The 26,856-nt window shown below is 34.4% G+C and overlaps 1 protein-coding gene across 8 annotated transcripts in view; it reads left to right on the top strand.

The window, feature by feature from the left end:
• Positions 1-26,856, top strand: part of LRFN5 (leucine rich repeat and fibronectin type III domain containing 5) — a 290,415-nt gene that overhangs the window by 147,342 nt on the left and 116,217 nt on the right. For 6 of the 8 annotated variants that reach the window (XM_055291455.2, XM_063609276.1, XM_063609275.1 and 3 more), the window contains one exon: positions 1,110-1,285. The exons of the other annotated variants lie outside the window; for them this stretch is intronic. The gene's annotated coding sequence lies outside the window, so the exon portion shown is untranslated. The remainder of the gene's footprint in view (positions 1-1,109; positions 1,286-26,856) is intronic. 8 annotated transcript variants of the gene reach the window in all.

The raw sequence follows: 26,856 nt of genomic DNA, 5'->3' as shown, positions 1-26,856 counted from the left end.
TGACAGATTCAGATAAATAATTGAAATATATAAGCTATAATTTACTTTTATTTAATTGCACAATTAATCTGTGCCTTGATTTTTAGTATTTCTGACCATTTTAGTATTAAATTAAGCAATAGCTTAATTTTCCTTTTTAAATAAATTCCTAATTATTGAGTATCTTAAGACAATATAATCACTTCTTTAAATTTTGACTCTATAAGATTATTCGTATATCTTTACAAGTGGAAGCAGCAGAAATAATAAACTAAACTCAAGTTGCTGTTTCATCTTAGGTCTGTTTTTTATTATTATGCTTTGGAATTTCATTATTTCTCACTTTCACTTCCTCAGACAAAATAAGTCATAGTTGAAGTAAAATTACAATGCTTTTATTAATTTCAAGAACATTTAAAAAGCTCAGCCTATTTCTGCATTAAAAATATCAGTGACTGAATATCAATTGGTACTATTACATAGATCTTAAAGGAAAGAAAGTTAAACTTTGTGTTTTATAGAGCCAAGTTAACTATTGTTTAAGAGTAACATGAAAACCTCAAAAAGAGGTAGAAATCAGTAATCTTCTGACATAAAGTTAAAAAATAAATGGCATGCCTATGTATTTCTTTCATAGACATATAGGTTGCAATAGACAGATTTTCTCTGTTGAAAAAAATATGGGAAAAACAACATAAGACTATTAGCTTAATCAGGGTAAGGGTTTTTCAGGTTCATTCACTGCCATATCCTAACTGTCATATGACTCGTAAGTAGTAGGTGATGCTTAAATATATGTTAACTTATGCAGTGTTTTAACATTAGACTGCAAGTTGAATTAATTTAAATATGATGAAATTGAACTATACAGCTTAAGATTATTTAAATTATCCTCAGTTTTGATAAGAAAACTTATTTCAAAAAGGAAAGGAGAATGCTAATATATTTATTGAAATCACAGTATGTTGCACATTCCATTGGAAAGCTTTATTATGCAAATATATTTAAATCATATTGCATGATAGTCCTGCTGTAGTTTGAGATCACCCAGTTAACAGCCACTATATTTTGCAAGGATATTTATAAGCATTTTTTGATACACTCTTTTTTTGTGCTTGCCTCCTTTGAAGAATCCCTGTAACCATTCATCCAGGTGTTGAGAAGATATGTAGCAGCCGAGCACCCATCTTTTGACACCGTCCTCTGAAATCAGCTTTGGAGATGCTTTCACTCTGTCCGTCTTCTGTAGCAGCCAGGCAGAGTGCTGACTCCTTCACAGCCGCGAGGAACTCTTCAGGCTCCAGAAGTAAGTTGATTGCATTCAGTTCAATCATTGTCAGTGGGTTTAAAACACTTAAGGGAGGAAAACTAAAAATCTTGCCAAATTACATACAAATAAAACCTAGTGTTATTCATCACTGATTATCTTGTTTTTTTTGTTTTTTGCTTGTTTTTTTTGAGTCATATTTTTTGGAGATTCAATGTCTACCACTTTTTGTGTTGATAACCTATATCCTTAAGGAATTTTCTGATTTTTTTTTCAGGATTTTTGTTTCACATGCATTATCATAATTTATACTTAACAACCCTAAGGCCTGGACAAGGAATAGATTAAAATAACAATGTTTGCAAATGAACAAAAAGTTTCAAAATGACCAAATATTTTATCAGATTTGCTTGGCTAATAAACTATGAAAGTGGAATACAATTTCTGGTTTTCTAAATTTTAAAAAAATAAGTGCTGTTTCTATGGCTTTGATGTCCAGTGCTATATAGAGGGTAATGGGCTGGTGCTAGAAAGAGCAATTTTCCTGATTGGTTGGTTTATTGAATGTTACATTATCTGGGTCATTCAAGGAGGGTTTATGCCAGCCTTTAAATGTGCATACTAGAAAAACAAAAGAAAATGAAAATCATATATAGGAAAATGAATTGAAATCAGGGGACATGAAGAATCTGCAAAATGCATAACACAATGTACTGTAAACCACCACAAAACAAATTCCCAGCCATAAATTTATGTATGGGCTTTCTAACTTCTAGGTAAATCAGGTAAATGTATTAGTTAAAAGATTATTTATGGTCATAGGATTTGAAAATAAAGACAACGTCTCAGGAAAAGTTCGAACTTTCCTGGTTCATACTTATAAGCTTGTTGTTTTGCCATGTTTCTAGTTTAACTTTATGTTTGAGGCATTTTTTTTCTTCTCCTAAATATTTGATGTAAGCATTTCTTGTTGCTCTTGGGGATATATTTACATTGCAATGTCACTGCACAGAAAATTGATTGTAGGTGCTCTTTTATATAGAGCAAAAGTTTGATATAGCTGAAATTGTCTGTCAGTGATTGGATGCTTGGCAATTAAAATTTTCTTGAAGTGAACAGGTAAGATAAACTTAATGAACCCACTTTTATTTTGCAACATCTTACATGTCAATATGCAACATAAATGCATATGTTATTAGAAGAACAGAAAAACTGTAGTTAAGAATTTATATCTGAATCATGATGTATCTAATTATATAACATTTAAAATAGGCAGCCAGTATGTTGTTGCTAGCATGCTCAAGGTGGTGTAGAAGGACTACTTTTAAGACATATACAAAAATAATATATCTAGATTATATTGAGGTTAATTGATTATAACTGTGATGGTGGTGTAAAATGATGAATCTGAGTATGCAGATTCATTCCAAACATGATTTTAGTGTAGATTTCTTCTTCCTGTATTTTGTTACCTGGTATTCCTTTTGTACATAATTTATTCATTTATTTTAGGAATTGCTTTTGTTGCTTTGCTTCTTTAGCTTTCCATTAAATGAAACAACTTGAGAAATGCATTCTAAATTTTCTGTGTTTTACATGTTCATAAGGAGACAGAGGACACTGTCCAAGCCTGAGGTGACTGTGAAAATGTAAAAATAGTTTGTTTCTTTATGGCAACCCCACAAGAAACTCCAGAGATTTTATCTACCCAAACAATTAGTTAATTAATAATTTTTTTGTGTGTTGTTTTCCACTGGCAAGACTTTCTCTAGATAAAAGCATTTACTTTACAAAAGCTGTTAGCAAAGGAACTGTGTTTACTGATAGATTCTCTAGTGTAAATCACAAAATGAAGTAAATTCAAACACGTTTTCATTTACTAATTGCTAAAATCAAGGCCAAAAGATTTTCTTAATTAACCTGGAAATAAAAGGCTAACCAGAAATAATTTATATATTGAAAAAGACTCTTCCAAGTTAATGCTTGATTTGGTTTTTTAAATTAGCAGTCCATTAGTGTGTAGAAGTAGTACCTCATGTTCTCTATTTTTTCTTTGGAGTAACGTTAGGTTAAAGTCTTGCATGAAATTAATCACTCTGAAAAAAAAAACAGAAAGTAAACACATTCCTAATTAGGTTTGTCCAACTTCAAATAGCTCACTGAAAATTCATAGGACATCCATTAAAATCCCTTTAAAAATTAATGGAATACCAGGAAGTTTCTTAGAATGAAACAGTGAATGGAGTAGTAGTAGTGGAATAATGATGCAGTGGAATATCCACTTGTGATTCAGGAGGACAGCTGAGGTGGTAACGGTTGCTATTATGATTATTTTTCTCACCCTGGCATTTCCAATTAGCCTTGGACAGTAGAAGACTACTTTTGTCTGTTTCTCTATTCGTTCTCACTTGACAAAAGTATTGATGAAATTAAACAATGCATAATGTCTTAACAGCAAATGTGCCTGTAGGTACATGTTTTTGAAAATACATACGTATGTATGTGTGTGTATTTATGTGCATGTATGTGTATGTATATATTTACATATGTGTGTGTATATATGTATATATATGTGTGTATATGTAAAGATAATTTATTATACACATAATGAGGATAATCATTTTACAAAGCTAATATTCCTTTTAACTATTAAGGTATCCTTAATGACATTAAATATATAACATTTAAGTGGTGCTTTATTTTTCTGAAATGAACTCCCTTATATTTAAAGTGTGTAAATTATCACCTTTTATGACATTATTTGAAAGTGGCTTAACTAGCTATCATAATAATGGTCAACATGTTATCATTTGACAATTTGTAGTATTCTTTACTAAACATTAATTTATTTTCTCTGTATACCATTTCTATGAGTACAGTTTTCATTTGTCTATTTCTTCAACCATGTGTTAGTCCATATTTGCATCACTATAAGGAAATACCCAAGGCTGGGTAATTTAGAAAGAAAAGAGATTTAACTGGCTCTTGGTTTTGCTGGCTCTACAGGAAGCGTGGTGCCAACATCTGCTTCTGGTGAGCCCCTCAGGAAGGTAACATTATGACAGAAGGCAAAGCGGGAGCAGGCACATGACATGGAGAGAGTGGGAGCAGGAGAGAAAGTGGCGAGGTGCTACACTCTTTTTAACAACCAGATCTCACATGAACTAACTGACCAGGAATTTACTCATCACCAAGGAGCCATTCATGAGGTATCTATCCCCATGATCTAATACCTCTTACTAGGCCCCACCTCCCACACTGGTGATTACATTGTAACAAGAGATTTGGAGGGGATAATCATCCAAACCTTGTTATTCCATCCCTGGCCCCCTAAATGTTCTTCTCAGATTGCAAAATCCAATCATCACTTGCCAATAGGCCTCAAGAGTTTTTCATCATTCCAACATTAAGTCGAAAGTCCTAAGTCTCATCTGAGACTCATCTCCTTCCACCTATGAGCCTGTAAAATCAAAATGAGTTATTTGGTCCCAAAATACAATAGTGCTACTGGCACTGGGTAGGCATTACCATTCTAAAAGGGAGAAATTGGCAAAAAGAAAGGGGTAATAGACCCCGTACAAGTCTGAAACCCAGCAGGGCAGGCCTTAAATCTTAAAGCTCCAACATAATCCTTGACTTCATGTTCCACATCATGTTGTGAAGGATGGGCACCCAAGGACTTGGGTAGCCCTGTGCCTGTGGCTTTGCAGGACACAGTGCACATAGCTGCTCTCACAGATTGCGGTTGTATGCTTGTGGCTTTTCTGGGCAGAGGGTTCCAGCTGCCAGTGAATCTACCACTCTGGGTTCTGGAGGACAATGGTTTCTTTCCCACAGCTCCACTAGGCAGTGTCCTGGTGGAGACTCTGTATGGGGGCTCCAACTCCATACGTTCCCTCAGCATTGCCCTGGTAGAGCTTCTGTGTGAGGAGCTCCACTCCTGTGACAAGCTTCTGCTTGGGCACCCAGGCTTTCCTGTATATCCTCTGAAATCTAGGTGGTAGCCACCAAGCCCCCTTCACTCTTGCAGACTTAACGCCGTGTGGAAACCACCAAGGCTTATGGCTTGTGCCTTCCGGAGCTGTGGCTTGAGCTGTACTTGGGCCCCTTTGAGCCATTACATAGCTGGAGCAGCAAGTATATGGGGAGCAGTATCCCAAGGCTGCTCAGGGCAGTAGGGTCCTAGGCCTGGCCCCTGAAACCATTATATTCTCTTGGGCCTCTGGCCCTGGATCTCCTTGCCCAGAGGCCCAGGAGAATAGAATGGTTTCTGCGAGCAGGCCCAGTCTGCAGATCTCTGAAGTTCCTTCAAGGCATTTTTCCCATTGTCTTGGATATTAGCTCCTGGCTTCCTTCTGGTCATGCATGCCTCTCTAGCACGTGGTTGCTCCATCGGTTGTTTATATTCTTTCTCTGTCACTTGGCCAGTTTGCAAATTTCCCAAACTTTTATCCTCTGCTTCCCTTTAAAATATAAGTTCCAACTGTAAATCATTTCCTTGCTCCTGTATATAATTTAGGCTGTTAGAAGGAGCCATGTCACTTCTTGAACATTTTGCTGCTTAGAAATTTTTTTCTACCAGATACCCTAACTCGTCACTCTTAATTATCAACTTTCACAGATCCCTAGGCCCTGGATGCAGCACAGCCGAGTTATTTGCTGGGGTGTAACAGGGAGGACCTTTACTCCATTTTCCAGTAACTTCCTCATTTCCACTGGAGACCTTGTCAGTGTGGTCTTCACCATCCATATCTCTGTCAGCATTTTGGTCAAAACCATTTAACCAGTCTCTAAGAATTCTAAACTTTCCCTCATCTTTCTGTCTTCTGAGATCTCCAAAGTCTCCCAAACTCTGCCTGTTACCCAGTTCCAAAGCCACTTTCACATTTTCGGTTATCTTTATAGCAGTGATCCACTACTTAATAGCAATTATCTGTGTTAGTTCATTTTTGTATCACTATAAAGAAATGTCTCAGGCTGGAAAATCTATAAAGACAAAAGGATTAATTGGCTCATGATTCTCTAGGCTGTAGGAAGTATGATGTCAGCATCTGCTTTTGGTGAGGGCCTTAGGAAGCTTACCGTCATGGCAGAAGGCAAAGCAGGACCCAGCAGGTCACATGATGATAGTGGGAACAAGAGAGTGAGGGGGGAGATGACACATCTTTTCAAACAACCAGATCTTGCATGAACTGAGTGAGAACTCACTCATTACCAAGGAGATAGCACTAAGTCATTCGTGAGAAATCCACCCTCATGATCCAAACACCTCCCACTAGGCTTCACCTCCAACACTGGCGATTACGTTGCAATGTAAGTTTTAAAGGAGACAAACATCCAAACCATATCAAATCTGATAGATGTTTTTTCATGTTTAATATCCTTAGGTATATACCTCACTGCCTAAAATCATCCCATAAAATATGATCCACAAAAACTTACAGATAAAAAATAAAGTCATCAATAGGACAAAAGCAATATGCTACCTATGAATGCTTATCTGGTTACATGAATTGAGTTCAATTAGTTTAAATGATATCAAAAGTTAGAGCAAATTAGACATGTTATCTTATACAGTATTCACTTTACAAAGAAGAAAGAATAGGCCGGGCGCGGTGGCTCAAGCCTGTAATCCCAGCACTTTGGGAGGCCGAGGGGGGCGGATCACGAGGTCAGGAGATCAAGACCATCCTGGCTAACACAGTGAAACCCCGTTTCTACTAAAAATACAAAAAATTAGCCGGGCGTGTTGGCGGGCGCCTGTAGTCCCAGCTACTCGGGAGGCTGAGGCAGGAGAATGGCATGAACCCGGGAGGCGGAGCTTGCAGTGAGCTGAGATCGAGATCGCGCCATTGCACTCCCGCCTGGGAGACAGAGCAAGACTCCGTCTCAAAAAAAAAAAAAAAAAAAAAAAAAAAAAAAAAAAAAAGAAAGAATAAAAAATCCTCAGACAATAAAAAATTCTTTAAAATGGCTCTCACAAATTTGTATAGCATAGACCTTGCTAGTCAATTCCGAATTGATATATCTAATTACCTACATGCCTTAAATTTAACTTGTGGAAAACTAACCCCTTGATTATCTTGCCATATATATTCTTCTGGTATTCTTGAGCTCAGTATACAGCTCACCATATACCAGTAAAATTCCGAATCATTTTGTCATCTTTCTCAATCTTTCACTCCACAAAAACAATTCATCACCTAATCTGGTCAGTTTTACCTACAAAGAAAATTCTAAAATTCACCTACTTTTCCCTATTTTTACTATCATTATCCTAATCCTTACTACTGTGGTTTCTCCCACAGACTACCCCAAGAGCCTCCTAAATTATCTACAATACCCAGTGATGTATCTATTCTGCTTATTCTCCATATGCAGACAGAGAGAGCTTACAAAACACAAAATTGGGATGTCATGACCTCAATAAAGACCATTATTCTTAAACTGAAGACAAAGTTATTTATCCTGGCTTACAATGTTATCCATGGTTTAGCATTTTTCTAAATGGCCCCAAGTTGTCCCCCATCATGCACTTCTTCTTGCATTCAAGGCACAAAGACCTTTCTGTTCTTGTTCACATAATGTCACCTCCCACCATGGTCTTTGCACCTGACTGTTTCTCCCTGAGCGGCTCACCTTTTTTGCCTGCATCTCATTCAGTAGTCACTTTCTGAAGGAAGCTTTTCTTGGTCAGCCAAACCAGATATGCTCTTTCTATTATATGGTCTCATAGCATCATATACCTGTATTTCATTATATTTTTATGTTTTTTCTTTAATTGTCTGATTAATATTGTCCTCTCCTCCAGAATGTAAACATTGCAAGGTCAGAGTCCACATCAATTTTGCTCAACATTAAAATGCCTTTTTTATTATTTTTGTATATAATGAAAGGCATAGAGCATTTTCCTCTTTCTCTCTTTCTGTCTCTTTCTCTCTCTCTCTGCAGAGTAATACGACTGAAATTTTTGTCTAAAAAATAATTACAGACTTGGTGAGGTAAGGCAGTACACTGCAGAAATAACTACTATATGATAAATAGTGAGGAAAAGCTGCAAATATTCATGTGAGTTCAGTGGAAAAGGAGATTACTTCCATCTGAGATAATGCAAATATGCTTATTAGAAGTAGAAATTTTCTGGCTTTCAGAGACAGGCTTCAGCATTAAACTGTTGTGGTTAATATGCTGATATATTGTCTCTTTTAAATAAGAATTAGAAAAACCAGAGAGACAATGCAGAGTCTTTCTGAAAGCCCACACATACTGACTCAACAGCTACAAATGTCTTAGCTGGCAGTGCTTGATATAGAGGAATCTCTGCTGTCTCTGCCCGCTGTTAATGTTGGTCTTTGGGTTGCTAACACTATGGTTCTTACTGTGAAATGTCCAGGGAAGAAGTCTGAATAAATGCTCTTCTTTATGAGATAATGATTAGTTTACATTTAGGACCAGGAGAGATTTATGTAATTTGGAGAGTACTCTTGGCAACCAGCATTAGATGCATGACAACAATCTTAATTGCAAAGCATTGGCTATGAAAACCAATGGAAGCAATCCAATTTGTACTGACTCAATGTAAGGTTATTAACTCAGTTATTATAATGAGCAATCTATTTTGTGAATGTGCAGTTGATCTCCATATACCACTACAGACTACACTATGGAGTATTTTAACACATATTAAACTTAGAATTTCTGTATAAACTGAGGCATCTCTTATCAATATGAAACAGAATATGAGGGCCTTTACAGAAAGAAAAGCATTGGCCGTCTCTACAAAGGCTTCTTTTAGGATAATTCATGATTTATTATGGGAAGAAATTCACAGATTGGAAGAATTGTGTATTGATTATAAATGCTAACATAATATTAGTAATGATTTGTAATATGAAAAGAATAAAACACAACAAAATTTTATGTTGGAGCTATGTGAAAAATTGTATGGAAAAAACGTCAGGAATTTTATAGACATAGGACTACCAGGTGAAAACATTAATAGCATAAGACAATCTAAACTTGATTTTGAAAAGTGTTAACTTAGATGTTAGTTAACTTTGATCATGTAGTTTTCACACATAAGTATTCAATAGTTAGAATGTTTAAGAATCCCAGTGAGGGTCAAAAGATCATGACAGGGAAGATACATAAAGCTCACCTGTTGGGAATGCTGACATGTAGGCGATATATAGGTTAGTTGCAAACAATAACCTCTTTCATCACTCCTAATTACATATGTAAGGCTGGATAATGACTGTGATCTTGCAGGGGGAATAGCTTGATCTTACACGTATAACTAAACTTACCTTTGGCCTCTTAGGAATAATCAAGGATAACCAACTCAACATAAAAACACGTTTCCTCCTGTAGTAATACAATAAAAGACCAGGCACATTAGATTTGACAATTGAGGTGAAAGATTTGATGCTACTTTCTCTTTTTCTTTCTTTTTTTTTTTTTTTTTGAGATGGAGTCTCGCTCTATCTCCCAGGCTGGAGTGCAGTGGTGTGATCTCAGCTCAATGCAAGCTCAGGCTCCCGGGTTCACGCCATTCTCCTGCCTCAGCCTCCCGCGTAGCTGGGACTACAGGCGCCTGCCACCAGGCCCGGCTAATTTTTTGTATTTTTAGTAGAGATGGGGTTTCACCGTGTTAGCCAGGATGGTCTCGACTCCTGACCTCATGATCTGCCCACCGCCGCCTCCCAAAGTGCTGGGATTACAGGCGTGAGCCACCACACCCGGCCGTTGCTGCTTTTTAAGCAACTATTTTTTATAAGATGACTTTTCCTCTTAATGCCAGGCAATCATAAATCCATAATAAGAATCTGGCTTTCTTTTTGATAACTGGCATGCAAATCTTCAAGCCTTCACATACTGTTTAATATCTGGAAAACAAATAACCTTTTCATACCTGCTTACTTATTTATGTCTTGAAGATGTAGTTCCATTACAGGCAAATAAACATCTCTTAGATTATTTCAGTACCTACTGCAGTAATGATTTCAACACAGAAATCATCCACAATTGAAAAAGTGCATTCATTATTTATAAAGTGACAGAATTATAGCATAAACCTTTTTATAATGAGAACCCTCTCATTATAAAAAAAGAGAAATATTCACAAATAAAATTATATGTAATTTTAAATTAATGTTCTCGTTTTATCAAGGTTATATTGTGAAGCATTTTTCAACATTTCTTATATGCATCCTGCAATAAAACAGCAGGTGATCAAAATTTTCGGTCAGATTTACTCAAAATTGGTTCTAAATGTAACAGTTATACTGATGATGAGAGTGGCCTTATGGCCTTCATGGATTTTCTTTAGGTAGTTATATGCAAACACTCCAGTCTGGAAATTGGTATGCCTGAATGTGTCTCTAAGTAGGGATGCCAGCAAACAACCAACATTGAAATTGCTTCTTGGATTTGTGGTTCTATATTTATCATAACATACATGTTACTCTTTTGAAAGTTAAAAGAGAGATCGTTTAAATTTTTAGTGTATTTTATGGGAAGTTTTATAGCAGTAATCCTGATTCCTAAATATTTGGGGACAAAATACACATAAATGACTTCTTGTTTAGTTAGTTCCATCAGTGTATTCATGTCAAGGGATCTATGCTGCCCCAATAGGAAAAGTAATGATAGATAAGGAAGGTATTGAAGGAAATGTCAAGTAAGAATATTTTAGTTACCACGTGAGTGTCCCCGTTTTGGTGTCTTCTGAGTGGATTCCTGAGTCTTATTTGGTGTGGGTTTATGGGCATTCTGGTGTTTACCTATGCGAATAACACAGAGATAACTTTTTAAATATAATGACACAGTTATCATTTTACACAATGTATGGATGCCTTAATTTAGTGTGTTGTCATCAGCTTTTGTGAAACATTTTTATATTTAATAACTTGTCTTTAATTTAAAGGGACTGCCCAGTGAGGGTGACAGTCCTTTTTACAAGGAGGAATTTTCGTAAAGGACCCAACTTTTTAAGAAAAGGATTGTCTCAGAAACCCTTTACCAAAATAAAAAGCTTTCATTTAATGTGATGAAATTATCAATTATTTATTTTGCTGTGTGTGTGTGTGTGTGTGTGTGTGTGTGCTTTTTTTGTGCCTTGTTTAAGCTACCTTTCTCTGCTGTTGAAGAAATAAAGATATTTTCCTAATGCATTCTTTAGTATTTTAAAAGTTTATTTTCACGTTTTTTGTGTAATGTAGAAATGAAGTTGGATTTGGAGTACTGTACACAGTTCCATTTATGTTTTCCATACTGATAACCAATTGTCTTGTATTGTTTATTGAATAATGTATCCTTTACACATTGAATTGGAATTCTAGCACTGCCATATACAGTTTTCATATATGAATGGATATATCTTGATTTTTCTATTTATTTTATTGTTATATTCACCATCTCTGCACAAATACTATACTGTGATGTAATTGTCCTATTTGCAATATGTCTCAATAGATTGTGAAATAAATAGCTCCTTCCATTTCTCTTCAAAATTGCCTTACCTAATGTTGGTTTTTATTCTTTATCCTTTTATTTTAATGCTAGGAGTAGACAAGTTTGGTGAAAAATTATGTTGTAAATTTTATTGGAGTCACAAGTAATTTTTATTTTAGATGAGTAGAAATATTTTATTTTATATTTTTAAATAATTATCAAGGTTCTTTTTTAGGTCCTATACTAAATTTTTATAACATTATCCTGTACATCTTGAGTTTCTTTTCTATTTCTTCACTAATGATGCTTTTTGTGTTTCTGTGTACGGATTTTTAAAGTGTTACATTTTTACATTGATTTGTCCGAACAGTAACATTGCTTTTTATCATTATCTCTTCTAACTAACTATGCTGAAGTCGAATTAGTTTTAGTAGTTTTGTTTGTTATTCCAATTACATGTTTGTAGTTATAATATCTATGAAAATAGCACTATTAAATTTTCCTTATATTATTTTTTCATCATCGAATTGAGCATGCTAGGCGCTCTATTACAATGGTAAATGAAAATAGTGATCAAGGTCATTCTTATGTTTTCCTTGGCTTTTTGTCTTTGCCATAGCATATGATGTTTTCTTTAAATCATTTTATGCTGGGTACCATTTTGGGATATATACACTCTAACACTGCAGAAGCACCACTGTCCTTTTTATTATCTTCTTCCTAATGAATATTATGGAGATTCTATTGCAGTAATCAGTTTTAATTTTTAATGGATAGTGGTGTTTAAACTAACCAAACCTTAACCCTATTTCTGACTCTGTCTTTAAGATGGTAATTCTTCCCAACGTATATTGCAGTCAGGATAAAAGTACCATTAAGAAGATGCATGGAATCCTTTATTTTTGGGTGGGGAGGGGATTGAGAGGGGAGGATTGTACTTTTGAATATCTCAATATTTGATAATTTTTAATAATATTTTTTCCAGGCTCAGAATAATGTCCCTTCTCAGCTCTTTTCCAGAAAACTTTATTTTGGCATATTTACATACGAAATATTTACAATAACTGAAAATAGAAATGGGATTCCCAGTCTGAATCTAGAAGCAAATAGGATTTTTTTAAATAAATGAGCAATAAGGCATATATTTCGTAATTGGATAGAATTTGAAACAACATGACTCTTCATTTATAACTGAAGGATTAGGGGCCATCAAGAGATTAATTTACGTGAGCTTATGCAGACAATTTGTGTAATTGGCTTAGCTTCTTCTGGGCTATAACATCAAAAATTTAAAGTCCTTTAGGGACTATTTTATTGTTTTACAGGTAAAATTTCTTGGTTTTCTTTCCCAGTTTATTTCTTTGATTATCATTGGTTTGTATACTGCCATTTACTCCCATGGACAGATGGTTATTATTATCGTCATGATTATGGTTTAGTATTTTAGTGAATAATATTGTGCTATTATTTTTGTAACATTTAATCAAGAAAGGTTTTTAAAACTCATGGACACTTTAATTAATAACTGCAATGTGAAGAACTATGGAGCTTCTACTACTCCTCAGTTCAAGAAGTAGAACATTGTTATGATCCCTTTCTGCCTCTGTCTGCAATATTGTCCTTCACTAAAGCTAAAAGTTGTATAATGATTTAAGCTATGTAATAACCATTTCTTTGTTTTTTAAATTTATGGTTATTATAAAGTACATGTGAATTGTTGTGCATGTGCACAGATTTCCACATAAGGATCTTGTACATATTTTGTTAAGTTTGTACTCACTTATTAATGGCAGGAGTTTTTTAATCAGTTCTCTGGAATTTTCTGGGTAGACAGGTGTCATCTGTGAACAAAGACAGATTTATGTCTTCTTGATCTGTACAACTTTTATTCTCTTTTCATTTCTTATTGTACTAGTTCAGACGTCCATTATACTGTTAATAGGAATGCTGAGAGGGAACATTCTTACATTGTTCTTGATTTTAGAGGGAAGGCATTTAGTTTCACAGTATAGGGTATATATTTGCTGTAGGTATTTTGTAAATGTTCTTTATCAAGTTGAAGTTTTCCTCTCTTTCTAGTTGGCTGAGAATTTTTATTATGAAAAGTTATCAGATTTTGTCAAATGCTTGTTCTAAATCAGTTGATATGACTTTTTGTTTTTGCTTTAGCTTGTGATGGATTACCCTGATTTTAAAATTTTAAATTAGCTTTGCATAAATCTGATTTCATCATGGTGTATAATTTTTCATCCATTGTTTGTTCAATTTGTTAATACGTTATTAATTTTTGGATTTATGTTAAAGAGAGCAATTGGTCTATAGTTTTCCATTCTCGTAATGTCTTTATCTGTTTTTATTATTAGGCTAATGCTCTTCACATAGAATGAGTTAAGAAGCATATGCTTGGCTTCTGTTTCTGTTAGAATTTGTAGAGAACAACATAATTTCCCCTTACATGTTTTGTAGAATTTGCCAATGGAATAGTCTGGACCTGGTGCATTTTCTTTAGAAAGTTATTTATGATTTACTCAATGTCCATTAACAGATAAAGAGATATTCAGATTATCTGACTCTCTTGGTGTGGGTTTCAGTAGTTGTCTTTCAAGGAATTGGTCCATTTTGTCCAGTTTATCAAATTGGTCAGCATAGAGTTGTTCATATTACTTTATTGTCATTCAAATGTACATTGAACCAGTAATATCAACTCCTCTTTCATTTCTGATGTAGTATTTTGTGTCTTATCTCCTTTTCTTTTCTTGGTTAGTCTGGCTAGAAGTTTATAAATGTTACTGGTCTTTTCAAATAACTAGATTTTTCTGTTTTCCGTTTAATTGTTTTCTGCTTCAATTATTATTGTTAATTTTCTTCTGCTTTCCTTAGGTTTATGTTGCTCAATTTTGTCTAGGCTCCTCAAGTAGAAGGACTATTGAACTTGTATCTTTTTTTCTAATATATGTATTCTATGCTATAAATATCTCCTTAGCCAGTGCTTTCACTGCTTTTGTTAAGGTATATTTTAAGTTTTGTTTAGTTAAAATTTTTTTTAAGTTTTCTTGAGCCTTTGACATGTGGATTCTTTACAGGTATATTTCTTATTATCCGAATGTTTTGATATTTTCAAGCTATCTTTCTGTCATTAATTTAATTACATTTATTTCCATAGTCATCTTAGAACATAATATTTTTTTCTATCCTTATGTAATTTCCTTTGCATTTCTGTGAGTTTTTGCCTCACATCTTTTAATGCACTGTTAGGTGAATTCACGTTAAGGATTGTTGTGTCTTCCTGAAGAATTGACAGCTTTCTCATTACTAAATGTTCCTCTCTATCCCTGATAACTTTCATTGCTCTGAAGTCGGCTTTGTCTGAAATTGATATAGCTACGTTAGCTTTCCTTTGATTGGTGTTAGTATGGTCTATATTTCTTCATCCCTTTAGTTTTAATCAGTGTGTTCTTAATTTAAAGTGGGTTCCTTGCAGATAACATATAGTTGAGTTTTTTGTAAATCAAATCTGAAAATTTATGTATTTTATTTGAAGAATTTAGATCATTCATGTTAAAAATGATGATTACTATATTGAGTTAGTATCTACAATGTTTTAGTTGTTTTCTATTCATTTCAGTTATTTTTAGTTTCTTTAATTTTTGTTTTTCTGCATTATCTGGTTTTAAGTGAACATTTTATATGATTCCACTTTCTGTCCTTATGTATTAATTCTACTTCAAAAAATTTATAATACAGTTGCCCAAGTGTTTATAATATACATTTACCATTGTTTACTTTTAAGTAACACTATACTATTTTACAAGTATCCAGATAGTTAACAACAGAGTGTTCCTAATTTCTTTTCCCATCCCTTTTTATATTGCTGTTATTCATTTCACATATACCATATTTCACTTTATGCTATATTCAAACAAAATATTATTACTATTTGTACTTTGAACAACTAGCTATCTTTTAGATTGATTAAGAATAGGGAAAATATTTTACCTTTACTTTTTCTTTCTCTCTTTCTTTATACCAATTGAAGTTCTGACTTAACTATTTTCTTCTCCTGAAAGAACTTCTTTTAAAATTTCTGGCAGGGCATGTGTGCTTGTGATGAATTTCCTTAGTTCAAAAGCCAAGTGTGTTGGTTCATGCATGCAAGCCCGGGAGTTTGGGAGGCTGAAGCAGTAGGATTGCTTGAGCCTAGGAGTTCAAAACCAGCCTGGGCAACGTAGTGAAACCTCATTTCTTCAAAATAGACTGTGTGTATATACCCAGCTACTAGGGAGGCTGATCTGGTAGGATCACTTGAGCATGCGTTGAGCCATGATCATACCACTGTAGTGAGACCCTGTCTCAAATAAAATTAGGAAGGAAGGAAGGAAGGAAGAAAGGAAGGAGGAAGGAAGGGAAAAGAAAGAGAATGAGAGAAAGAGGAAGAAAGAAAGAGGAAAGAAAGAAAGAGAAAGAAAGAGAGGAAAAAAGGAAGGAAGGAAGGAAGGAAGGAAGGAAGGAAGGAAGGAAGGAAGGAAGGAAAGAAGTTATAGTTTTTATTTTCTTTGAGAGAGCCTTTCTTTCTTTTTACTCTTTGGAGGAGAAGATGTTGCTAGATACAGTATCACAGGTTGTTGGTCTTGTTTTTCCTTCAACATTTTATGTATTCTATTCCACTTTCTTATTGTTACATGAGTCCTGATGGGAAGCCCAATGCAATTCATATTCTTGCTCTGTAAATAAGGTGCTTTTCCCTCTGATTTTTTTCAAGAGTTCTGCTCTATAATTTGAATATTCTGTAAATGTATGTTTCTTGGCATTTGTAGTGTGTAGTGTTCTCTGAGCTTCTGGATCTGTAGTTTAGTGTTTCGTCTTTAATTTAAAAAAATTATTGGTTATTATTATTATTTTAAATATTTTCCTACTCCATTATCTTTGTCTTTTCCTTCTGCTATTTCAGACATTTTTAATGTTTAAACTTTTGAAATTGTTTTAAAGCCCTTGGATATTCTGTTTCTTTTTATTATTTTTTTTAATTCTTTTTTTCCTCTGATATTTTAATTTGGGGAGTTTCTATTGACATTTCTCAAACTTGTTAAGTGTTTCCTTAGCCTTGTCCTGTTTACTGTTGAGCCCATCGAATCATTTTTCCTTTCTGTTACAATATTTTAATTTTTACTCTTTCTTTTGATTCTTTCTTATAGTTGCCATTTCTCTGTTTACATTGTCATCTGCTCTTGCATAATGTCTTTTTTAGAGCCCTTAACATATTAATCGTAGTTATTTTAAATTCTCTCTTTGATAACTGCAAAACCTTAGTCATATTTGAATCTTGTTGTGATGTTTGCTTTGTCTCTTTAAACTGTTTCTCTTGCCTGTTGTGATACCTTGTAATTTTTTGTTAAACATCAGACATGTGGCATTGGGTAACAGAATTGAAGTAAATAGGCCTTTAATTTGAGGATTTATGTTCATTTGGCTAGAGATGGAGTTTGTGTAGCATTTGCTCTAGTTGAAGGTGCCAGAGGCTGTAAATTCTTTCAGTGTACTTATTTTTGTCCCTCTTCTTACTGTTGGGCTTCTCCAAGTATTTCTCCTCAGAAAGAGTCTGTGTCTTACAGCTCTTCCACCTGAAATCACTCTTACTACATTGGAGCCTTGTTATAATGGTAGTAATGTGGGATAGGGGAAGTCTTCTATAATCTTATGACTGAATATTGTCTTTAGTGAGCTATATCTCTCGGCTATAATCTTTACAAGTGTTCCTGTGGTGATACAGCTTTTTTTTTTATTATTTTTGTATTAGATGAATCAGGAATGCTAGTGTTGGCTCAAGTGGGTGGAAATCCTTTCTCGAGATGGTACAAGGTCTGGTAAAATCATTTCCTTTGACAAGTAGGCCTTTCTTGTGGAGAAAAATCTGAGTATATTTCAGAATGGTTACTTTTCCCCTTTCCCTACCAGAGCCTATGGGGATTTTTCTTGTCAGTCAGATTCTGGTGGGTTTATGAACTAAAATATAAGAATGTAGGGGGAGACTTTCCAACTACAGCCTCCAAGAGTTTCTCACTGTCACTCTCAGCCTTCAGCAAATCACCAAAATTTCAATGTAAATATTCCTTTGTGTGGCTCTAACAGCTACTGCTCCAGGTAAGCAGATGCTGTCTGTATCTCTCTGGATGTGCCTGAGTCTCCAGATTTCATTGTGGCAGTTTTTCTTGTATCTTCATTTATCTGATGGGTCCATGAAAAGTCACTGATATTTTGTTCGGCTCTTTATTGTTGTAAGGCCTGGAATGACAGCATCCAAGATTTTTTTACGTGTTATAGCTAAAAACTTATCAATCATTTTTAGTGGCCATTCTGGTTGGTAGTTTAGAGGTTTCAATTTTGACTAATACGGCTGTCAGTTTCACTAATGAACTTTAGTAATTTTCTGCATGCTGCTTGTCCATTTAGATATTCTTTGTAGTGCAGTACCTCTTTAAGACTTTTTGCCCCTGCTTTAAAAAAAGGGGGTGTTCTGTTATTTTTTCACTAATTTAGAAGTTCCTTGTGTATTTTTTACATAAGTCCTTTGCAAATTATGCATGTGATAAATATCATCATCATGTGTTATTCTGAAGATTAGCATTTTAGTTTCATAATGGTGATTTTTGAGTAATAGAGGTTCTTACTTGTAATATAGTACAATTTATTAGTCATTTTATAATTTTCATTTTATGATTTTTGTGTTATAAGAAAAGTTCTATAGCACCCAAATCATGAATATACTATTTAATGCTGCTTTCCATAAGCTTATTTTACCTTTCACATTCTCATGTCCATGAACACTGGCCTATGTGTAAGGAGCTGGGTAGGATTTAAGATTTTTTTCTTAATCAAAAACTAATTGACTTACCATTCTATTAATGGCAAAATTTTCTTTACACCACTGCTGTGCTCCACCACTTTTATTTAAAATTATTTATATTAGATACTTGATATATTCCAGATGTATCAGAGTATAGCAGTGAAATGAATGAAGGTAGTGATTTTTGACACTTTATTATATTACTCTATTTTGTTACATTTGTATCTATAACACACTCATAATTAGCATAGCTTTATAATAAATGCTGATCTCTGATAGAGCCAATCCTCCAACATTGTTATATTTCCAAATTTTCTTGGGTTTTCATGACCTTTTTAAAAATTTTTATTTCTTTCTTTTTTTAAAAAAAACGCAGTAATCATTTAGGTTTACCCTCATACTCATGTTGCCCTTTATTCCTTCCTCTATGTCTTTCTTGTATTATTTTCTTCCTCGCAAAGACTCTGAAATTTCCTTTATTGTAGGTAGAATGCTGACATAGTTTTTCTTTTTGTTTATCTGAAAATGTTTTAATTTTTTCTTCATCTGCCTAAATATATTTTGAAGCCTGTGTGTGTGTGTGTATGTGTGTGTGTGTGAGACAGAGTCTCGCTCTGTCCCCCAGGCTGGGAGGCGATGGTGCAATCTCAGCTAACTGCAAGCTTTGCCTCCTGGGTTCAAGTGATTCTCCTGCCTCAGCCTCCCAAGTAGCTGGGATTACAGGCACGCACCACTATGCCTAGCTAATTTTTGTATTTTTAGTAGAGACAGAGTTTCACCATGTTAGTCAGACTGGTCTCGAACTCCTGATCTCAGTTAATCTGCCAGCCTCGGCCTCCCAAAGTGCTGGGATTACAGGCGTGAGCCACCTTGCCTGGCCCTGAAGACTCTTTAATTGTTAAATGTACATTTAGCATTACCACGTTCTCTGGGAGACACTGACACATTGATAATCATGAAATACATCTCAATCCTGAAAATACTCATTCTTCGGAAATCTATTTCAAATAATATGAAAATAGCCACTCTAGCTTTTTTTGGGGGTGATGTTTGAATAAGGTAGCTTTTCCATTCTTTTACTATTTTACATTATTTGCATTTTTGAGTTTAAAGTGTCTTTCTTTTAGCGGACATATTGTTAGGTCTTGCTATTTTATTCTGCTTGATAATTTCTGCCTTTTAATTGCAGTGTTCAGACCACTTATAATTTATGCAATTATTGAGATGGTGGGTTTTAATTTTCCACTTTGTTATTTTTGCTCTATTTGTCCCCTATATCTTTGGTTCATTTTTCTCCTCTTTTCTTGCCTTCTTTTAAAATAATTGAGTATTTTTATGATTGTATTTTATTTCCTCTGTTGGATTATATACTTATACTTCTTTGTTTATTTTTTATGGTTTGCTTCAGCACTTATAAACCTTTACCTTACCAAAGCTTCCTTTAAATGATATTATACCATATCATATATGGCAGCAGTCCCCAAACTTTTTGGTGCCAGGGACCGGTTTTGTGGAAGATGATTTTTCCACAGATGAGAGGAAGGTGGTTTTTTAATGATTCAAGCACTTTACATTTATTCTGCACTTTATTTCTGTTATTATTACATCATAATGAAATATACAACTATAATGAAATAGTTATACAACTCACCATAATGTAGAATCAGTGGGAGGCCCGAGCCTGTTTTCCTGCAACTGGATAGTCCACTCTGGGAGTGATGGGAGACAATGACAGATCATCAGGCATTAGATTCGTATAAAAGGCGTGCAACCTAGATCCCTCACATACACAGTTCACAATAGGGTTCACACTCCTATGAGAATCTAATGCCATCTAATGACAGGATGTGGAGTTCAGGTGGTAATACAAGTGATGGAGAGCAGCTATAAATAAACATGAAGTTTTGCTAGCTTGGCCACTGCTCACCTCCTGCTGTGTGATACAGAACAGGCCACTGACTGGCACTGGTCCATGCCCTGGGGTTGGGGACCTGTGGTATATGCTATAAGAAGCTTACGGTGGTTTATGTCTATATTTTTGCTCCTGTCCTTTGGGCCATTGTTGTCTTATAGTTTACTTCTACCTATGTTCTAAACTCTACAACATAGGGTTATTATTTTTATTTTAAACAGGCAATTACATTTTCAAGAGACAGACAGTGGGCAAAATAATACCCACAAGATATTTATCATTTGTATGACTTCGTTCTATCTAGTATCATTTTTCTTTTGCCTAAAAAAGTTATTTTAGCATTTCCAGTAGTATAAGTCCACAGGTGATGCATTTCTCAGTTTTTGTTTTTTCACAAAGTAATTATTTTTCATTTTTAGAGTTTTTTTAATACACTAACCTTTTTTCTTTCAGTACTTTAAAGATGTCTTTCAACTATCTTCTTTCTTACATATTTTCTGAGAACAGCGTACGTCCATTCTTACTTATGTTCTTCTATATGTAGTGTATGTGTTTTTCTAGCTGTATTTGAATTTTCCTCTTTATGAGGCTTTTTTTTTTTGCAGAAAGTTCATTATACTATGGCTTGGTGTAGTTTTAAGATTTCTTTTGCTTGGGATTTGTTGAACATCTTGCATCTGTGGGGTTGTGATTTTTTTTAAATCATCTTTGGAAATTTTAGCCATTGTTGCTTCAAATTTCTTTCTTCATATACTCTTTTTTTTTCCTAGGATTCCAGTGACACTTATGTTAAATTGCTGTGGAGTCTCACAGGACACTGATGCACTATACCTTTTTATTTCTTCATTTTTTTGGTTCATTTCATTGTTTTGGTGTTAGTATATTTGTGCTTTATTTTAGGCAGTTTCTATCACTATGTTTGGACATTCTTAAACCTTTCTTCTTCAGTGTCTACTCTGCTATGAATACCATCTTGTGTGTTTTTCATTTTGCATATTGCATTTCTTATATCTCCAGGTGTTATTTGATGTGTTTTATATATATATTTCATTTCCTTACTCATCGTGGTCATGTATTCCTCTAAATTTTTGATCATATGGTACATCTTTAAAGCTATTTTAATATCTTTGCTAATTCTATTATCTCTTTCTTTTCTGCATTTTCTTCTGTTGATTGACTTTTTCTGATTTGGGATAATTTTTTTTTTGCTTCTGTTCTTTCCTATTAATTTTAGCTGGATACCAGACATAATGAATTTTAAATTATTGGTTGTTGGATTCAGGGTGACCCCACTGCAGATATTGGGAACTTTCTCTGTGCATCTTCCTCCTCTCTGATATCTGCACCTCTCTGAACTCTGATCATTGTCCACCCAACCCAACCAAACTTCTAGGTTCTATCTGAGTCACTCTTTCCTGTGCTGTAATAAAACCTGGAAACTGCCTCCACTCAGAAAGTTGAAGCAGTTTTAGGGATAATCTCATTGCTACTCTTTTTTTAGCAATTAAAATTCTGTGCCAATTGTTGTCTCATGTTTGAAATATATAGCACTTTTTTTGTCTTTTTTTTTCTAGTGGCTTAAAAAATGGGATAAGTATATCAGTCTCTTCAGTAGAGGTAGAAGCAGAAATCTCTATTTTTCCTGAATTTTCAAAGTATATTTTGCTGAACATGGTATTATAAGTTCATAAATATTTTATTTCATTTCCTCGTTGTGTAGTTCATATTTTGTATTTGTTTTGTCATTACAGGAATATAACTTTTTTTCTTATTGCTATTTGTATTTTCTCCTTGTAGTTTTTCATTAGTTTATATTTTACTTTTTATTTTTATGATGCAGCACTATCTTCTCTGCTTAATGTTTGCGTCTCCTCCAAACTCACATGTTGAAGCAATAACCCCCAGTGTCATGATGTTTGGACTTTCGCCTTTTGGGAGGTGATTAAGGTTAGATGAAGTCCTGAGAGGGGCCCCTCCCGATGGAATTGGTGCCCTATAAGAAAAGATACCAGAGGGCTTGCTCTGTCTGTCTTTCTAACACATGAAGATATAGTGAGAAGGCAGCTGTCTGCAAACCAGGAAGTGAGCCCTCACCAGAACTCAACTCTTCTGGCTCCCTGATCTTGGATTTCCAGCCTCCAGAAATGTGAGAAAATAAATTTATGTTGTATAAGCTGCTCAGTCTGTGATATTTTATTATGTCAGCCCAAGCACACTTATTTATTGTGCTAAAGTTTATAGACTTACTTGAATCTATTCCATGATACCTTCTAACAGCTTTAAGTGCTGTTCATCATATCTCTGAATATTGTTTTTTTTCCATTATATGGAAGTTAATTCTTCTGCCCCTTCAATTACATGTGTGGCAGATTCGTTCTCCATGTTCCATTGACATTTACTTATCTTTTCCCATTTTTTATCCTTATTCCTCTTAAAGTTTTATCTGGATTTTTGCTCCCAATTGTGCGAGGCCAAATATGGCATAAGTATTGTTTCCAGTTGAATGCAATTGAGAAGAAGCTGATGCAGGAAAGCTCTCTGCCTTTCCTCTATTTACATAAAAGGGGGATATAAATTTAAAAAGACAAAAGATGTTCCATCTCCTCTCTCCCCCAGGGAGAACAAAGAGTAACCACTGAAGATAACTGTAGACTATTATTTACCTGGAGATAGCACCAAAGGAATCTACATTAAGATGCTTTACTAACTAGCCTTATCTACTATTTATTTCCTTTTCCATGATTTTCTGCCTCCAGAGACTCAAAGTCCTTTTTCTTTGACTTATCACTTTTCCAATAATTAACTTTTCTTTGAGATGCTACATAAGCTGCAATTCAAGGACAACTTTTTCGGATTTACTAATTCCTTGGGTACCTCCCATGTGCATGTATGTGAAATATACACATTAATATACTATACTTCTGTTTGTTTTTCTCATTAATGTGCAATTACAGAAGCCTGTTCCAACTAAGAACTTGAAAGGGTTGAGGAAAAATTATATTTCTTCTATACTATTTTCCAACTTTCTAATTTTTGTTTAAAAATACCTAATTTCCTACTAAACTCATTCATTGAGTTTACAATTTTAGTTCTGATAATTGATGTTTGAAGTTTCTAAATAAGTTATGCTTTTCTTCCAGCATTCTAAATTGTGCCATTTAATTTATAGCTCTTATTAATTAAATTTATTTTAAAGACCATGTCTGGTAAGTGGTAAGTCAAATATTTTCTAGTCTTTTACATTTTTTGCTATTATATCCATTACATCTTTCTATGCAGTCAAATGTTGCCTTTTTATTTGACTGGTTTCTTTTTAAATTTTGTTCCAACTATTGGATATAAAAAATTACGGAAATAATTCCAGTATATGGATAATATTTTAGTAGGTTAGATCACATGGAGGATTTTCCATTGCTTAGAAAGGGCAAGTAAGCTGGAGGCATCTTCCTCCTCTCTGATATCACTTGATATTCACATGAATCCAACTAGAATTTGATTGAATACAGACATAAACATCAGTCATTTTGAGGACTAGCCTATTTGTCATGCACACATGCCCTTTGGAGTAGCCCATTTTTATTGCAGTCACGATTCTGGTATTTCTACAAAGGCTTCTCTACCTGGAAAGTCCCAAACTCCATTTACTGTTCTTCCAGACCCAAGGGACTCTCAAAAGGTGTGCTCTGCATCTTAGCCTCTCACTCACTTCTATTTCACTGTAGAATCCTCATTTGTATCTAGGAATATCTGTGCTGTTCTTTTCTAATTTTAATTTTCCCATCATTTTTTCTGTGTCTGCTAAGATAAACATAATGATTTTATAATGTTTAACTAGCTTTGCATTTCTGGGATAAATATTTATTGGCTAAGATTTTCTAAATATATTTTTGACTGGTTTTCTAATATTTTCATAAACAAGTTGCATCTGAGTTTATGAGTGATTTTCCTGTAATTATCCTTTTTTCTGTTTTCAAGGTTATGCTGCTTCATAAAATGCATTGGGGACTTTGCTCTTTTCTGATTTTTTAGGAGTGTTGGTGTATAATTTAAATTATTTATTCTTTGAAAGCTTTCTCGAATTTGACAGAGAAGACATCTGAGCCTGGAATTTTCATTGTGGAAGATGTAGTATTATAAATTCTACTTCTTTGATGATTAAAGGACTATTCAGGTTTTCCGTTACCATTTAAACTAGTTTTGAGAGGCACTTTTTCTAGGAATTTATACTTTAAAGCTAAATTTTAAAATTTATTGTTATTTACTTATGCATAATCAACTTTATTATTATTTTATGTCTGCATTTTCTGTGGTAGTGTTCTCTTTTTCATTCCAGATGGAATTCCTATTTGAGTCTTATTTTTTTTCTTAATATTACCAGTGACTTAATATTACCTGTCTCCTCAGCATAATGAATGTACTTGCTTCTAAGGAGTGACCAATTATGTTTGAAAATAAAGTAAGATTAATAGGCAGTAATAGGTAACAATGACTCACCTTTTTCCATATGATGTATTTTGTCAAAGTGGACTGCCATTTATTTCCGTTAACTTTGTCTCAAATATTTACTCATTTCTGATAGGGGAAGTAAAAATTTCAAGACTGAATAGTACTTAGGTTGATAGTTTTTATCACAATCATATCATTTTAAAAAATGTTTCCTGTTAACAGTATCACTGATTAACTGTGTTCGGTTTTTTACTGATGAAAGTGTCCTTGATGATACTATGTTTCCATTAAGAGGATTATTTCATCTCAACTTTCAGGTAATACTGCTGCAAGAGATGAGATAATATCTATGATCTATGCTTTATTCAAAGATGAGGCTATTCTGAAAATTTATGCTAGATAAGACTTTTGAATATCACCATGAACTAAGAAGTAATTTCCGTGGAGTCTTTGAATATGAAACATCATATAAGCAATACAGTTCCTTTCCTTTGGCTATCCAATATGGTTGAATAACAATCTATTATACTTTTGCAGTTAACATGATTAATTATTAGGGGAACCCACCACCAATATTTCAATATAGGTTCTTTCTATTTTCTATAAGTGTTGGCCTGCTGAGAAATAAAGAGAAAGAGTACAAAGAGAGGCATTTTACGGCTGGGCTGCCAGGGGTGAAATCACATAGCTGTAGGACTGTGATGCCCTCCTGAGTCTCAGACCAGCAAGTTTTTATTAATGGTTTCAAAAGGGGAGGGGGTATAAAACAGGGAGTAGGTACAAAGATCACATGCTTCAAAGGGCAAAAAGCAGAACAAAGATCACATGCCTCTGAGGGAACAGGACAAAAGGCAAAACAGAACTACTGATAAGGGTCTATGTTCAGTGGTACATGTATTGTCTTGATAAACATCTTAAACAACAGAAAACAGCGTTTGAGAGCAGAGAACCTGTCTGACCACAAATTTACCAATGCAGAGTTTTTCCCCACACTAATAAGCCTGAGGGGACTGCAGGAGACCAGGACGTATTTTAGTCCTTATCTCAACCACATAAGACAGACAATCCCAGAGCGGCAGTTTATAGACCTCCTCCCAGGAATGCATTCGTTTCCCAGAGTATTAATATTAATATTCCTTGCTAGGAAAATAATTTAGTGATATCTCTCCTACTTGCATGTCCATATATATGCTCTCTGCAAGAAGAAAAATATGGCTCTTTTTGCCTGACTCTGCAGTCAGTCAGACCTTATGGTTGTCTTCTGTTGTTCCCTAAAAATTGCTATTATTCTGTTCTTTTTCAAGGTGCACTGATTTCATATTGTTCAAACACACATGTTTGACAATCAATTTGTACAGTTAACACAATTACCACAGTGCTTTTGAGGTATGTCTTCAGTTTACGAAGATAACAGGATTAAGAGATTAAAGTAAAGACAGGCATAAGAAATTATAAAAGTATTATTTGGGAACTGATAAATGTCCATGAAATTTTCACAATTCGTATTCCTCTGCCGTGGCTTCAGCTGGCCCCTCTGTTTGGGGTCCCTGACTTCCCACAACAATTAATTTGAATGCTCTTCAAAATCATATGTAAAGCACACCAAGTACAGAGGTTGGATATGAGTCAAAATGCACTCTGTGCCCTCTGACATACCAAAGTCCTAGGTATAATAATGCATGTGTATTCTGTTTTTGAAATAGTTCTTTTCCAACAAAATTTCATAATATTATAACTTTTGGAATATAATTTTACTAGAAAACTTTTTTTAAAAATTTTCTCGCCTCATGGTATAATCTTTGTTGTCTCTAATGCTTAAATATTCATTCAAGAGACCCGCAAGACCACTGCCTCCTGGTAGGGCAACACTACAATTTATTGTCCAACTGGGACACTTTTAGCTGTAAAAATGCTAATCCAAAGAGCATGGTGGGGCCACAGTTATCAACTGGGACTCTC

Source organism: Symphalangus syndactylus, chromosome 9, assembly GCF_028878055.3.
Source record: "Symphalangus syndactylus isolate Jambi chromosome 9, NHGRI_mSymSyn1-v2.1_pri, whole genome shotgun sequence".
Lineage (NCBI taxonomy): Eukaryota > Metazoa > Chordata > Mammalia > Primates > Hylobatidae > Symphalangus > Symphalangus syndactylus.
Note: the sequence above shows the minus strand (reverse complement) of the source record. Positions and strands in the feature narration are given on the sequence as shown.